Raw genomic sequence first — 18142 nt, forward strand, 5'->3', positions numbered from 1 at the left:
AAATGCTTTTCAGAGCGAGAAAAGCATGTTTTGACCCACAATGTGTTTTTGACCCTGACACGTGAATTATGCTCAGAACAACTGCTCTCCACTTCCAAATGGTGCGCAATGGCATAAATAACCCTATTTAAGCTCAGTTACACGTTTGCATTGAAAGTGACTGAGTTATTCACTTTTCCAGTTTTTATGCGTGCAAAATGCTTTTCAGAGCGAGAGAATCACTTTTTGACCAAAAAGGTGTTTTTGACCCTGACACGTAAATTGTGCTCAAAACAACTGCTCTTCACTTCCAAATGGTGAGCGATGGCATAAATAACCCTATTTAAGCTCAGTTACACGTTTGAATTGAAAGTGACTGAGTTATTCACTTTTCCAGTTTTTATGCTTGCAAAATGCTTTTCAGAGCGAGAAAAGCATGTTTTGACCATAAAGGTGTTTTTGACCCTGACACGTGGATTGTGCTCAAAACAACTGCTCTCCACTTCCAATTGGTGCGCAATGGTATAAATAACCCTATTTAACCTCAGTTACACGTTTGAATTGAAAGTGACTGAGTTATTCACTTTTCCAGTTTTTATGTTTGCAAAATGCTTTTCAGAGCGAGAAAAGCATGTTTTGACCCACAATGTGTTTTTGACCCTAACACGTGAATTATGCTCAAAGTTAATGCTCTCCACTTCCAAATTGTGCGCAATGGCATAAATAACCCTATTTAAGCTCACTTACACGTTTGCATTGAAAGTGACTGAGTTATTCACTTTTCCAGTTTTTATGCGTGCAAAATGCTTTTCAGAGCGAGAGAATCACTTTTTGACCAAAAAGGTGTTTTTGACCCTGACACGTGAATTGTGCTCAAAACAACTGCTCTTCACTTCCAAATGGTGAGCGATGGCATAAATAACCCTATTTAAGCTCAGTTACACGTTTGAATTGAAAGTGACTGAGTTATTCACTTTTCCAGTTTTTATGCTTGCAAAATGCTTTTCAGAGCGAGAAAAGCATGTTTTGACCCACAATGTGTTTTTGACCCTGACACGTGAATTATGCTCAAAACAACTGCTCTCCACTTCCAAATGGTGCGCAATGGCATAAATAACCCTATTTAAGCTCAGTTACACGTTTGAATTGAAAGTGACTGAGTTATTCACTTTTCCAGTTTTTATGCTTGCAAAATGCTTTTCAGAGCGAGAAAAGCATGTTTTGACCATAAAGGTGTTTTTGACCCTGACACGTGGATTATGCTCAAAACAACTGCTCTTCACTTCCAAATGGTGCGCGATGGCATAAATAACCCTATTTAAGCTCAGTTACACGTTTGAATTGAAAGTGACTGAGTTATTCACTTTTCCAGTTTTTATGCTTGCAAAATGCTTTTCAGAGCGAGAAAAGCATGTTTTGACCATAAAGGTGTTTTTGACCCTGACACGTGGATTGTGCTCAAAACAACTGCTCTCCACTTCCAATTGGTGCGCAATGGTATAAATAACCCTATTTAACCTCAGTTACACGTTTGAATTGAAAGTGACTGAGTTATTCACTTTTCCAGTTTTTATGTTTGCAAAATGCTTTTCAGAGCGAGAAAAGCATGTTTTGACCCACAATGTGTTTTTGACCCTAACACGTGAATTATGCTCAAAGTTAATGCTCTCCACTTCCAAATGGTGCGCAATGGCATAAATAACCCTATTTAAGCTCAGTTACACGTTTGCATTGAAAGTGACTGAGTTATTCACTTTTCCAGTTTTTATGCGTGCAAAATGCTTTTCAGAGCGAGAGAATCACTTTTTGACCAAAAAGGTGTTTTTGACCCTGACACGTGAATTGTGCTCAAAACAACTGCTCTTCACTTCCAAATGGTGAGCGATGGCATAAATAACCCTATTTAAGCTCAGTTACACGTTTGAATTGAAAGTGACTGAGTTATTCACTTTTCCAGTTTTTATGCTTGCAAAATGCTTTTCAGAGCGAGAAAAGCATGTTTTGACCCACAATGTGTTTTTGACCCTGACACGTGAATTATGCTCAAAACAACTGCTCTCCACTTCCAAATGGTGCGCAATGGCATAAATAACCCTATTTAAGCTCAGTTACACGTTTGCATTGAAAGTGACTGAGTTATTCACTTTTCCAGTTTTTATGCGTGCAAAATGCTTTTCAGAGCGAGAGAATCACTTTTTGACCAAAAAGTTGTTTTTGACCCTGACACGTGAATTGTGCTCAAAACAACTGCTCTTCACTTCCAAATGGTGCGTGATGGCATAAATAACCCTATTTAAGCTCAGTTACACGTTTGAATTGAAAGTGACTGAGTTATTCACTTTTCCAGTTTTTATGCTTGCAAAATGCTTTTCAGAGCGAGAAAAGCATGTTTTGACCATAAAGGTGTTTTTGACCCTGACACGTGGATTGTGCTCAAAACAACTGCTCTCCACTTCCAAATGGTGCGCAATGGTATAAATAACCCTATTTAAGCTCAGTTACACGTTTGAATTGAAAGTGACTGAGTTATTCACTTTTCCAGTTTTTATGCTTGCAAAATGCTTTTCAGAGCGAGAAAAGCATGTTTTGACCCACAATGTGTTTTTGACCCTAACACGTGAATTATGCTCAAAGTTAATGCTCTCCACTTCCAAATGGTGCGCAATGGCATAAATAACCCTATTTAAGCTCAGTTACACGTTTGCATTGAAAGTGACTGAGATTCACTTTTCCAGTTTTTATGCGTGCAAAATGCTTTTCAGAGCGAGATTATCACTTTTTGACCAAAAAGGTGTTTTTGACCCTGACACGTGAATTGTGCTCAAAACAACTGCTCTTCACTTCCAAATGGTGCGCGATGGCATAAATAACCCTATTTAAGCTCAGTTACACGTTTGAATTGAAAGTGACTGAGTTATTCACTTTTCCAGTTTTTATGCTTGCAAAATGCTTTTCAGAGCGAGAAAAGCATGTTTTGACCCACAATGTGTTTTTGACCCTGACACGTGAATTATGCTCAGAACAACTGCTCTCCACTTCCAAATGGTGCGCAATGGCATAAATAACCCTATTTAAGCTCAGTTACACGTTTGCATTGAAAGTGACTGAGTTATTCACTTTTCCAGTTTTTATGCGTGCAAAATGCTTTTCAGAGCGAGAGAATCACTTTTTGACCAAAAAGGTGTTTTTGACCCTGACACGTGAATTGTGCTCAAAACAACTGCTCTTCACTTCCAAAAGGTGCGCGATGGCATAAATAACCCTATTTAAGCTCAGTTACACGTTTGAATTGAAAGTGACTGAGTTATTCACTTTTCCAGTTTTTATGCTTGCAAAATGCTTTTCAGAGCGAGAAAAGCATGTTTTGACCCACAATGTGTTTTTGACCCTGACACGTGAATTATGCTCAAAACAACTGCTCTCCACTTCCAAATGGTGCGCAATGGCATAAATAACCCTATTTAAGCTCAGTTACACGTTTGCATTGAAAGTGACTGAGTTATTCACTTTTCCAGTTTTTATGCGTGCAAAATGCTTTTCAGAGCGAGAGAATCACTTTTTGACCAAAAAGGTGTTTTTGACCCTGACACGTAAATTGTGCTCAAAACAACTGCTCTTCACTTCCAAATGGTGAGCGATGGCATAAATAACCCTATTTAAGCTCAGTTACACGTTTGAATTGAAAGTGACTGAGTTATTCACTTTTCCAGTTTTTATGCTTGCAAAATGCTTTTCAGAGCGAGAAAAGCATGTTTTGACCATAAAGGTGTTTTTGACCCTGACACGTGGATTGTGCTCAAAACAACTGCTCTCCACTTCCAATTGGTGCGCAATGGTATAAATAACCCTATTTAACCTCAGTTACACGTTTGAATTGAAAGTGACTGAGTTATTCACTTTTCCAGTTTTTATGTTTGCAAAATGCTTTTCAGAGCGAGAAAAGCATGTTTTGACCCACAATGTGTTTTTGACCCTAACACGTGAATTATGCTCAAAGTTAATGCTCTCCACTTCCAAATGGTGCGCAATGGCATAAATAACCCTATTTAAGCTCACTTACACGTTTGCATTGAAAGTGACTGAGTTATTCACTTTTCCAGTTTTTATGCGTGCAAAATGCTTTTCAGAGCGAGAGAATCACTTTTTGACCAAAAAGGTGTTTTTGACCCTGACACGTGAATTGTGCTCAAAACAACTGCTCTTCACTTCCAAATGGTGAGCGATGGCATAAATAACCCTATTTAAGCTCAGTTACACGTTTGAATTGAAAGTGACTGAGTTATTCACTTTTCCAGTTTTTATGCTTGCAAAATGCTTTTCAGAGCGAGAAAAGCATGTTTTGACCCACAATGTGTTTTTGACCCTGACACGTGAATTATGCTCAAAACAACTGCTCTCCACTTCCAAATGGTGCGCAATGGCATAAATAACCCTATTTAAGCTCAGTTACACGTTTGAATTGAAAGTGACTGAGTTATTCACTTTTCCAGTTTTTATGCTTGCAAAATGCTTTTCAGAGCGAGAAAAGCATGTTTTGACCATAAAGGTGTTTTTGACCCTGACACGTGGATTATGCTCAAAACAACTGCTCTTCACTTCCAAATGGTGCGCGATGGCATAAATAACCCTATTTAAGCTCAGTTACACGTTTGAATTGAAAGTGACTGAGTTATTCACTTTTCCAGTTTTTATGCTTGCAAAATGCTTTTCAGAGCGAGAAAAGCATGTTTTGACCATAAAGGTGTTTTTGACCCTGACACGTGGATTGTGCTCAAAACAACTGCTCTCCACTTCCAATTGGTGCGCAATGGTATAAATAACCCTATTTAACCTCAGTTACACGTTTGAATTGAAAGTGACTGAGTTATTCACTTTTCCAGTTTTTATGTTTGCAAAATGCTTTTCAGAGCGAGAAAAGCATGTTTTGACCCACAATGTGTTTTTGACCCTAACACGTGAATTATGCTCAAAGTTAATGCTCTCCACTTCCAAATGGTGCGCAATGGCATAAATAACCCTATTTAAGCTCAGTTACACGTTTGCATTGAAAGTGACTGAGTTATTCACTTTTCCAGTTTTTATGCGTGCAAAATGCTTTTCAGAGCGAGATAATCACTTTTTGACCAAAAAGGTGTTTTTGACCCTGACACGTGAATTGTGCTCAAAACAACTGCTCTTCACTTCCAAATGGTGAGCGATGGCATAAATAACCCTATTTAAGCTCAGTTACACGTTTGAATTGAAAGTGACTGAGTTATTCACTTTTCCAGTTTTTATGCTTGCAAAATGCTTTTCAGAGCGAGAAAAGCATGTTTTGACCCACAATGTGTTTTTGACCCTGACACGTGAATTATGCTCAAAACAACTGCTCTCCACTTCCAAATGGTGCGCAATGGCATAAATAACCCTATTTAAGCTCAGTTACACGTTTGAATTGAAAGTGACTGAGTTATTCACTTTTCCAGTTTTTATGCTTGCAAAATGCTTTTCAGAGCGAGAAAAGCATGTTTTGACCCACAATGTGTTTTTGACCCTGACACGTGAATTATGCTCAAAACAACTGCTCTCCACTTCCAAATGGTGCGCAATGGCATAAATAACCCTATTTAAGCTCAGTTACACGTTTGAATTGAAAGTGACTGAGTTATTCACTTTTCCAGTTTTTATGCTTGCAAAATGCTTTTCAGAGCGAGAAAAGCATGTTTTGACCATGAAGGTGTTTTTGACCCTGACACGTGGATTGTGCTCAAAACAACTGCTCTCCACTTCCAAATGGTGCGCAATGGTATAAATAACCCTATTTAAGCTCAGTTACACGTTTGAATTGAAAGTGACTGAGTTATTCACTTTTCCAGTTTTTATGCTTGCAAAATGCTTTTCAGAGCGAGAAAAGCATGTTTTGACCCACAATGTGTTTTTGACCCTGACACGTGAATTATGCTCAAAACAACTGCTCTCCACTTCCAAATGGTGCGCAATGGCATAAATAACCCTATTTTAGCTCAGTTACACGTTTGCATTGAAAGTGACTGAGTTATTCACTTTTCCAGTTTCTATGCGTGCAAAATGCTTTTCAGAGCGAGAGAATCACTTTTTGACCCACAATGTGTTTTTGACCCTGACACGTGAATTATGCTCAAAACAACTGCTCTCCACTTCCAAATGGTGCGCAATGGCATAAATAACCCTATTTAAGCTCAGTTAAACGTTTGAATTGAAAGTGACTGAGTTATTCACTTTTCCAGTTTTTATGCTTGCAAAATGCTTTTCAGAGCGAGAAAAGCATGTTTTGACCCACAATGTGTTTTTGACCCTGACACGTGAATTATGCTCAAAACAACTGCTCTCCACTTCCAAATGGTGCGCAATGGCATAAATAACCCTATTTAAGCTCAGTTACACGTTTGCATTGAAAGTGACTGAGTTATTCACTTTTCCAGTTTTTATGCGTGCAAAATGCTTTTCAGAGCGAGAGAATCACTTTTTGACCCACAATGTGTTTTTGACCCTGACACGTGAATTATGCTCAAAACAACTGCTCTCCACTTCCAAATGGTGCGCAATGGCATAAATAACCCTATTTAAGCTCAGTTAAACGTTTGAATTGAAAGTGACTGAGTTATTCACTTTTCCAGTTTTTATGCTTGCAAAATGCTTTTCAGAGCGAGAAAAGCATGTTTTGACCCACAATGTGTTTTTGACCCTGACACGTGAATTATGCTCAGAACAACTGCTCTCCACTTCCAAATGGTGCGCAATGGCATAAATAACCCTATTTAAGCTCAGTTACACGTTTGCATTGAAAGTGACTGAGTTATTCACTTTTCCAGTTTTTATGCGTGCAAAATGCTTTTCAGAGCGAGAGAATCACTTTTTGACCAAAAAGGTGTTTTTGACCCTGACACGTGAATTGTGCTCAAAACAACTGCTCTTCACTTCCAAAAGGTGCGCGATGGCATAAATAACCCTATTTAAGCTCAGTTACACGTTTGAATTGAAAGTGACTGAGTTATTCACTTTTCCAGTTTTTATGCTTGCAAAATGCTTTTCAGAGCGAGAAAAGCATGTTTTGACCCACAATGTGTTTTTGACCCTGACACGTGAATTATGCTCAAAACAACTGCTCTCCACTTCCAAATGGTGCGCAATGGCATAAATAACCCTATTTAAGCTCAGTTACACGTTTGCATTGAAAGTGACTGAGTTATTCACTTTTCCAGTTTTTATGCGTGCAAAATGCTTTTCAGAGCGAGAGAATCACTTTTTGACCAAAAAGGTGTTTTTGACCCTGACACGTAAATTGTGCTCAAAACAACTGCTCTTCACTTCCAAATGGTGAGCGATGGCATAAATAACCCCATTTAAGCTCAGTTACACGTTTGAATTGAAAGTGACTGAGTTATTCACTTTTCCAGTTTTTATGCTTGCAAAATGCTTTTCAGAGCGAGAAAAGCATGTTTTGACCATAAAGGTGTTTTTGACCCTGACACGTGGATTGTGCTCAAAACAACTGCTCTCCACTTCCAATTGGTGCGCAATGGTATAAATAACCCTATTTAACCTCAGTTACACGTTTGAATTGAAAGTGACTGAGTTATTCACTTTTCCAGTTTTTATGTTTGCAAAATGCTTTTCAGAGCGAGAAAAGCATGTTTTGACCCACAATGTGTTTTTGACCCTAACACGTGAATTATGCTCAAAGTTAATGCTCTCCACTTCCAAATGGTGCGCAATGGCATAAATAACCCTATTTAAGCTCACTTACACGTTTGCATTGAAAGTGACTGAGTTATTCACTTTTCCAGTTTTTATGCGTGCAAAATGCTTTTCAGAGCGAGAGAATCACTTTTTGACCAAAAAGGTGTTTTTGACCCTGACACGTGAATTGTGCTCAAAACAACTGCTCTTCACTTCCAAATGGTGAGCGATGGCATAAATAACCCTATTTAAGCTCAGTTACACGTTTGAATTGAAAGTGACTGAGTTATTCACTTTTCCAGTTTTTATGCTTGCAAAATCCTTTTCAGAGCGAGAAAAGCATGTTTTGACCATAAAGGTGTTTTTGACCCTGACACGTGGATTATGCTCAAAACAACTGCTCTTCACTTCCAAATGGTGCGCGATGGCATAAATAACCCTATTTAAGCTCAGTTACACGTTTGAATTGAAAGTGACTGAGTTATTCACTTTTCCAGTTTTTATGCTTGCAAAATGCTTTTCAGAGCGAGAAAAGCATGTTTTGACCATAAAGGTGTTTTTGACCCTGACACGTGGATTGTGCTCAAAACAACTGCTCTCCACTTCCAATTGGTGCGCAATGGTATAAATAACCCTATTTAACCTCAGTTACACGTTTGAATTGAAAGTGACTGAGTTATTCACTTTTCCAGTTTTTATGTTTGCAAAATGCTTTTCAGAGCGAGAAAAGCATGTTTTGACCCACAATGTGTTTTTGACCCTAACACGTGAATTATGCTCAAAGTTAATGCTCTCCACTTCCAAATGGTGCGCAATGGCATAAATAACCCTATTTAAGCTCAGTTACACGTTTGCATTGAAAGTGACTGAGTTATTCACTTTTCCAGTTTTTATGCGTGCAAAATGCTTTTCAGAGCGAGAGAATCACTTTTTGACCAAAAAGGTGTTTTTGACCCTGACACGTGAATTGTGCTCAAAACAACTGCTCTTCACTTCCAAATGGTGAGCGATGGCATAAATAACCCTATTTAAGCTCAGTTACACGTTTGAATTGAAAGTGACTGAGTTATTCACTTTTCCAGTTTTTATGCTTGCAAAATGCTTTTCAGAGCGAGAAAAGCATGTTTTGACCCACAATGTGTTTTTGACCCTGACACGTGAATTATGCTCAAAACAACTGCTCTCCACTTCCAAATGGTGCGCAATGGCATAAATAACCCTATTTAAGCTCAGTTACACGTTTGAATTGAAAGTGACTGAGTTATTCACTTTTCCAGTTTTTATGCTTGCAAAATGCTTTTCAGAGCGAGAAAAGCATGTTTTGACCATAAAGGTGTTTTTGACCCTGACACGTGGATTATGCTCAAAACAACTGCTCTTCACTTCCAAATGGTGCGCGATGGCATAAATAACCCTATTTAAGCTCAGTTACACGTTTGAATTGAAAGTGACTGAGTTATTCACTTTTCCAGTTTTTATGCTTGCAAAATGCTTTTCAGAGCGAGAAAAGCATGTTTTGACCATAAAGGTGTTTTTGACCCTGACACGTGGATTGTTCTCAAAACAACTGCTCTCCACTTCCAAATGGTGCGCAATGGTATAAATAACCCTATTTAAGCTCAGTTACACGTTTGAATTAAAAGTGACTGAGTTATTCACTTTTCCAGTTTTTATGCTTGCAAAATGCTTTTCAGAGCGAGAAAAGCATGTTTTGACCCACAATGTGTTTTTGACCCTAACACGTGAATTATGCTCAAAGTTAATGCTCTCCACTTCCAAATGGTGCGCAATGGCATAAATAACCCTATTTAAGCTCAGTTACACGTTTGCATTGAAAGTGACTGAGTTATTCACTTTTCCAGTTTTTATGCGTGCAAAATGCTTTTCAGAGCGAGATTATCACTTTTTGACCAAAAAGGTGTTTTTGACCCTGACACGTGAATTGTGCTCAAAACAACTGCTCTTCACTTCCAAATGGTGCGCGATGGCATAAATAACCCTATTTAAGCTCAGTTACACGTTTGAATTGAAAGTGACTGAGTTATTCACTTTTCCAGTTTTTATGCTTGCAAAATGCTTTTCAGAGCGAGAAAAGCATGTTTTGACCCACAATGTGTTTTTGACCCTGACACGTGAATTATGCTCAAAACAACTGCTCTCCACTTCCAAATGGTGCGCAATGGCATAAATAACCCTATTTAAGCTCAGTTAAACGTTTGAATTGAAAGTGACTGAGTTATTCACTTTTCCAGTTTTTATGCTTGCAAAATGCTTTTCAGAGCGAGAAAAGCATGTTTTGACCCACAATGTGTTTTTGACCCTAACACGTGAATTATGCTCAAAGTTAATGCTCTCCACTTCCAAATGGTGCGCAATGGCATAAATAACCCTATTTAAGCTCAGTTACACGTTTGCATTGAAAGTGACTGAGTTATTCACTTTTCCAGTTTTTATGCGTGCAAAATGCTTTTCAGAGCGAGAGAATCATGTTTTGACCCACAATGTGTTTTTGACACTGACACGTGAATTATGCTCTAAACAACTGCTCTCCACTTCCAAATGGTGCGCAATGGCATAAATAACCCTATTTAAGCTCAGTTACACGTTTGCATTGAAAGTGACTGAGTTATTCACTTTTCCAGTTTTTATGCGTGCAAAATGCTTTTCAGAGCGAGAGAATCACTTTTTGACCCACAATGTGTTTTTGACCCTGACACGTGAATTATGCTCAAAACAACTGCTCTTCACTTCCAAATGGTGCGCGATGGCATAAATAACCCTATTTAAGCTCAGTTAAACGTTTGAATTGAAAGTGACTGAGTTATTCACTTTTCCAGTTTTTATGCTTGCAAAATGCTTTTCAGAGCGAGAAAAGCATGTTTTGACCCACAATGTGTTTTTGACCCTGACACGTGAATTATGCTCAAAACAACTGCTCTCCACTTCCAAATGGTGCGCAATGGCATAAATAACCCTATTTAAGCTCAGTTAAACGTTTGAATTGAAAGTGACTGAGTTATTCACTTTTCCAGTTTTTATGCTTGCAAAATGCTTTTCAGAGCGAGAAAAGCATGTTTTGACCCACTTTGTGTTTTTGACCCTAACACGTGAATTATGCTCAAAGTTAATGCTCTCCACTTCCAAATGGTGCGCAATGGCATAAATAACCCTATTTAAGCTCAGTTAAACGTTTGAATTGAAAGTGACTGAGTTATTCACTTTTCCAGTTTTTATGCTTGCAAAATGCTTTTCAGAGCGAGAAAAGCATGTTTTGACCCACAATGTGTTTTTGACCCTAACACGTGAATTATGCTCAAAGTTAATGCTCTCCACTTCCAAATGGTGCGCAATGGCATAAATAACCCTATTTAAGCTCAGTTACACGTTTGCATTGAAAGTGACTGAGTTATTCACTTTTCCAGTTTTTATGCGTGCAAAATGCTTTTCAGAGCGAGAGAATCACTTTTTGACCAAAAAGGTGTTTTTGACCCTGACACGTGAATTGTGCTCAAAACAACTGCTCTTCACTTCCAAATGGTGCGCGATGGCATAAATAACCCTATTTAAGCTCAGTTACACGTTTGAATTGAAAGTGACTGAGTTATTCACTTTTCCAGTTTTTATGCTTGCAAAATGCTTTTCAGAGCGAGAAAAGCATGTTTTGACCCACAATGTGTTTTTGACCCTAACACGTGAATTATGCTCAAAGTTAATGCTCTCCACTTCCAAATGGTGCGCAATGGCATAAATAACCCTATTTAAGCTCAGTTACACGTTTGCATTGAAAGTGACTGAGTTATTCACTTTTCCAGTTTTTATGCGTGCAAAATCCTTTTCAGAGCGAGAGAATCATGTTTTGACCCACAATGTGTTTTTGACCCTGACACGTGAATTATGCTCAAAACAACTGCTCTCCACTTCCAAATGGTGCGCAATGGCATAAATAACCCTATTTAAGCTCAGTTACACGTTTGAATTGAAAGTGACTGAGTTATTCACTTTTCCAGTTTTTATGCTTGCAAAATGCTTTTCAGAGCGAGAAAAGCATGTTTTGACCCACAATGTGTTTTTGACCCTAACACGTGAATTATGCTCAAAGTTAATGCTCTCCACTTCCAAATGGTGCGCAATGGCATAAATAACCCTATTTAAGCTCAGTTACACGTTTGCATTGAAAGTGACTGAGTTATTCACTTTTCCAGTTTTTATGCGTGCAAAATGCTTTTCAGAGCGAGAGAATCATGTTTTGACCCACAATGTGTTTTTGACACTGACACGTGAATTATGCTCTAAACAACTGCTCTCCACTTCCAAATGGTGCGCAATGGCATAAATAACCCTATTTAAGCTCAGTTACACGTTTGCATTGAAAGTGACTGAGTTATTCACTTTTCCAGTTTTTATGCGTGCAAAATGCTTTTCAGAGCGAGAGAATCACTTTTTGACCAAAAAGTTGTTTTTGACCCTGACACGTGAATTGTGCTCAAAACAACTGCTCTTCACTTCCAAATGGTGCGTGATGGCATAAATAACCCTATTTAAGCTCAGTTACACGTTTGAATTGAAAGTGACTGAGTTATTCACTTTTCCAGTTTTTATGCTTGCAAAATGCTTTTCAGAGCGAGAAAAGCATGTTTTGACCATAAAGGTGTTTTTGACCCTGACACGTGGATTGTGCTCAAAACAACTGCTCTCCACTTCCAAATGGTGCGCAATGGTATAAATAACCCTATTTAAGCTCAGTTACACGTTTGAATTGAAAGTGACTGAGTTATTCACTTTTCCAGTTTTTATGCTTGCAAAATGCTTTTCAGAGCGAGAAAAGCATGTTTTGACCCACAATGTGTTTTTGACCCTAACACGTGAATTATGCTCAAAGTTAATGCTCTCCACTTCCAAATGGTGCGCAATGGCATAAATAACCCTATTTAAGCTCAGTTACACGTTTGCATTGAAAGTGACTGAGATTCACTTTTCCAGTTTTTATGCGTGCAAAATGCTTTTCAGAGCGAGATTATCACTTTTTGACCAAAAAGGTGTTTTTGACCCTGACACGTGAATTGTGCTCAAAACAACTGCTCTTCACTTCCAAATGGTGCGCGATGGCATAAATAACCCTATTTAAGCTCAGTTACACGTTTGAATTGAAAGTGACTGAGTTATTCACTTTTCCAGTTTTTATGCTTGCAAAATGCTTTTCAGAGCGAGAAAAGCATGTTTTGACCCACAATGTGTTTTTGACCCTGACACGTGAATTATGCTCAGAACAACTGCTCTCCACTTCCAAATGGTGCGCAATGGCATAAATAACCCTATTTAAGCTCAGTTACACGTTTGCATTGAAAGTGACTGAGTTATTCACTTTTCCAGTTTTTATGCGTGCAAAATGCTTTTCAGAGCGAGAGAATCACTTTTTGACCAAAAAGGTGTTTTTGACCCTGACACGTGAATTGTGCTCAAAACAACTGCTCTTCACTTCCAAAAGGTGCGCGATGGCATAAATAACCCTATTTAAGCTCAGTTACACGTTTGAATTGAAAGTGACTGAGTTATTCACTTTTCCAGTTTTTATGCTTGCAAAATGCTTTTCAGAGCGAGAAAAGCATGTTTTGACCCACAATGTGTTTTTGACCCTGACACGTGAATTATGCTCAAAACAACTGCTCTCCACTTCCAAATGGTGCGCAATGGCATAAATAACCCTATTTAAGCTCAGTTACACGTTTGCATTGAAAGTGACTGAGTTATTCACTTTTCCAGTTTTTATGCGTGCAAAATGCTTTTCAGAGCGAGAGAATCACTTTTTGACCAAAAAGGTGTTTTTGACCCTGACACGTAAATTGTGCTCAAAACAACTGCTCTTCACTTCCAAATGGTGAGCGATGGCATAAATAACCCTATTTAAGCTCAGTTACACGTTTGAATTGAAAGTGACTGAGTTATTCACTTTTCCAGTTTTTATGCTTGCAAAATGCTTTTCAGAGCGAGAAAAGCATGTTTTGACCATAAAGGTGTTTTTGACCCTGACACGTGGATTGTGCTCAAAACAACTGCTCTCCACTTCCAATTGGTGCGCAATGGTATAAATAACCCTATTTAACCTCAGTTACACGTTTGAATTGAAAGTGACTGAGTTATTCACTTTTCCAGTTTTTATGTTTGCAAAATGCTTTTCAGAGCGAGAAAAGCATGTTTTGACCCACAATGTGTTTTTGACCCTAACACGTGAATTATGCTCAAAGTTAATGCTCTCCACTTCCAAATGGTGCGCAATGGCATAAATAACCCTATTTAAGCTCACTTACACGTTTGCATTGAAAGTGACTGAGTTATTCACTTTTCCAGTTTTTATGCGTGCAAAATGCTTTTCAGAGCGAGAGAATCACTTTTTGACCAAAAAGGTGTTTTTGACCCTGACACGTGAATTGTGCTCAAAACAACTGCTCTTCACTTCCAAATGGTGAGCGATGGCATAAATAACCCTATTTAAGCTCAGTTACACGTTTGAATTGAAAGTGACTGAGTTATTCACTTTTCCAGTTTTTATGCTTGCAAAATGCTTTTCAGAGCGAGAAAAGCATGTTTTGACCCACAATGTGTTTTTGACCCTGACACGTGAATTATGCTCAAAACAACTGCTCTCCACTTCCAAATGGTGCGCAATGGCATAAATAACCCTATTTAAGCTCAGTTACACGTTTGAATTGAAAGTGACTGAGTTATTCACTTTTCCAGTTTTTATGCTTGCAAAATGCTTTTCAGAGCGAGAAAAGCATGTTTTGACCATAAAGGTGTTTTTGACCCTGACACGTGGATTATGCTCAAAACAACTGCTCTTCACTTCCAAATGGTGCGCGATGGCATAAATAACCCTATTTAAGCTCAGTTACACGTTTGAATTGAAAGTGACTGAGTTATTCACTTTTCCAGTTTTTATGCTTGCAAAATGCTTTTCAGAGCGAGAAAAGCATGTTTTGACCATAAAGGTGTTTTTGACCCTGACACGTGGATTGTGCTCAAAACAACTGCTCTCCACTTCCAATTGGTGCGCAATGGTATAAATAACCCTATTTAACCTCAGTTACACGTTTGAATTGAAAGTGACTGAGTTATTCACTTTTCCAGTTTTTATGTTTGCAAAATGCTTTTCAGAGCGAGAAAAGCATGTTTTGACCCACAATGTGTTTTTGACCCTAACACGTGAATTATGCTCAAAGTTAATGCTCTCCACTTCCAAATGGTGCGCAATGGCATAAATAACCCTATTTAAGCTCAGTTACACGTTTGCATTGAAAGTGACTGAGTTATTCACTTTTCCAGTTTTTATGCGTGCAAAATGCTTTTCAGAGCGAGATAATCACTTTTTGACCAAAAAGGTGTTTTTGACCCTGACACGTGAATTGTGCTCAAAACAACTGCTCTTCACTTCCAAATGGTGAGCGATGGCATAAATAACCCTATTTAAGCTCAGTTACACGTTTGAATTGAAAGTGACTGAGTTATTCACTTTTCCAGTTTTTATGCTTGCAAAATGCTTTTCAGAGCGAGAAAAGCATGTTTTGACCCACAATGTGTTTTTGACCCTGACACGTGAATTATGCTCAAAACAACTGCTCTCCACTTCCAAATGGTGCGCAATGGCATAAATAACCCTATTTAAGCTCAGTTACACGTTTGAATTGAAAGTGACTGAGTTATTCACTTTTCCAGTTTTTATGCTTGCAAAATGCTTTTCAGAGCGAGAAAAGCATGTTTTGACCATAAAGGTGTTTTTGACCCTGACACGTGGATTATGCTCAAAACAACTGCTCTTCACTTCCAAATGGTGCGCGATGGCATAAATAACCCTATTTAAGCTCAGTTACACGTTTGAATTGAAAGTGACTGAGTTATTCACTTTTCCAGTTTTTATGCTTGCAAAATGCTTTTCAGAGCGAGAAAAGCATGTTTTGACCATAAAGGTGTTTTTGACCCTGACACGTGGATTGTGCTCAAAACAACTGCTCTCCACTTCCAATTGGTGCGCAATGGTATAAATAACCCTATTTAACCTCAGTTACACGTTTGAATTGAAAGTGACTGAGTTATTCACTTTTCCAGTTTTTATGTTTGCAAAATGCTTTTCAGAGCGAGAAAAGCATGTTTTGACCCACAATGTGTTTTTGACCCTAACACGTGAATTATGCTCAAAGTTAATGCTCTCCACTTCCAAATGGTGCGCAATGGCATAAATAACCCTATTTAAGCTCAGTTACACGTTTGCATTGAAAGTGACTGAGTTATTCACTTTTCCAGTTTTTATGCGTGCAAAATGCTTTTCAGAGCGAGAGAATCACTTTTTGACCAAAAAGGTGTTTTTGACCCTGACACGTGAATTGTGCTCAAAACAACTGCTCTTCACTTCCAAATGGTGAGCGATGGCATAAATAACCCTATTTAAGCTCAGTTACACGTTTGAATTGAAAGTGACTGAGTTATTCACTTTTCCAGTTTTTATGCTTGCAAAATGCTTTTCAGAGCGAGAAAAGCATGTTTTGACCCACAATGTGTTTTTGACCCTGACACGTGAATTATGCTCAAAACAACTGCTCTCCACTTCCAAATGGTGCGCAATGGCATAAATAACCCTATTTAAGCTCAGTTACACGTTTGAATTGAAAGTGACTGAGTTATTCACTTTTCCAGTTTTTATGCTTGCAAAATGCTTTTCAGAGCGAGAAAAGCATGTTTTGACCATAAAGGTGTTTTTGACCCTGACACGTGGATTATGCTCAAAACAACTGCTCTTCACTTCCAAATGGTGCGCGATGGCATAAATAACCCTATTTAAGCTCAGTTACACGTTTGAATTGAAAGTGACTGAGTTATTCACTTTTCCAGTTTTTATGCTTGCAAAATGCTTTTCAGAGCGAGAAAAGCATGTTTTGACCATAAAGGTGTTTTTGACCCTGACACGTGGATTGTGCTCAAAACAACTGCTCTCCACTTCCAAATGGTGCGCAATGGTATAAATAACCCTATTTAAGCTCAGTTACACGTTTGAATTGAAAGTGACTGAGTTATTCACTTTTCCAGTTTTTATGCTTGCAAAATGCTTTTCAGAGCGAGAAAAGCATGTTTTGACCCACAATGTGTTTTTGACCCTAACACGTGAATTATGCTCAAAGTTAATGCTCTCCACTTCCAAATGGTGCGCAATGGCATAAATAACCCTATTTAAGCTCAGTTACACGTTTGCATTGAAAGTGACTGAGTTATTCACTTTTCCAGTTTTTATGCGTGCAAAATGCTTTTCAGAGCGAGATTATCACTTTTTGACCAAAAAGGTGTTTTTGACCCTGACACGTGAATTGTGCTCAAAACAACTGCTCTTCACTTCCAAATGGTGCGCGATGGCATAAATAACCCTATTTAAGCTCAGTTACACGTTTGAATTGAAAGTGACTGAGTTATTCACTTTTCCAGTTTTTATGCTTGCAAAATGCTTTTCAGAGCGAGAAAAGCATGTTTTGACCCACAATGTGTTTTTGACCCTGACACGTGAATTATGCTCAAAACAACTGCTCTCCACTTCCAAATGGTGCGCAATGGCATAAATAACCCTATTTAAGCTCAGTTACACGTTTGCATTGAAAGTGACTGAGTTATTCACTTTTCCAGTTTTTATGCGTGCAAAATGCTTTTCAGAGCGAGAGAATCACTTTTTGACCAAAAAGGTGTTTTTGACCCTGACACGTGAATTGTGCTCAAAACAACTGCTCTTCACTTCCAAATGGTGAGCGATGGCATAAATAACCCTATTTAAGCTCAGTTACACGTTTGAATTGAAAGTGACTGAGTTATTCACTTTTCCAGTTTTTATGCTTGCAAAATGCTTTTCAGAGCGAGAAAAGCATGTTTTGACCCACAATGTGTTTTTGACCCTGACACGTGAATTATGCTCAAAACAACTGCTCTCCACTTCCAAATGGTGCGCAATGGCATAAATAACCCTATTTAAGCTCAGTTACACGTTTGAATTGAAAGTGACTGAGTTATTCACTTTTCCAGTTTTTATGCTTGCAAAATGCTTTTCAGAGCGAGAAAAGCATGTTTTGACCATGAAGGTGTTTTTGACCCTGACACGTGGATTGTGCTCAAAACAACTGCTCTCCACTTCCAAATGGTGCGCAATGGTATAAATAACCCTATTTAAGCTCAGTTACACGTTTGAATTGAAAGTGACTGAGTTATTCACTTTTCCAGTTTTTATGCTTGCAAAATGCTTTTCAGAGCGAGAAAAGCATGTTTTGACCCACAATGTGTTTTTGACCCTGACACGTGAATTATGCTCAAAACAACTGCTCTCCACTTCCAAATGGTGCGCAATGGCATAAATAACCCTATTTTAGCTCAGTTACACGTTTGCATTGAAAGTGACTGAGTTATTCACTTTTCCAGTTTCTATGCGTGCAAAATGCTTTTC

Source organism: Micromesistius poutassou (assembly GCF_964030765.1).
Source record: "Micromesistius poutassou genome assembly, chromosome: 10".
Classification (NCBI taxonomy): domain Eukaryota; kingdom Metazoa; phylum Chordata; class Actinopteri; order Gadiformes; family Gadidae; genus Micromesistius; species Micromesistius poutassou.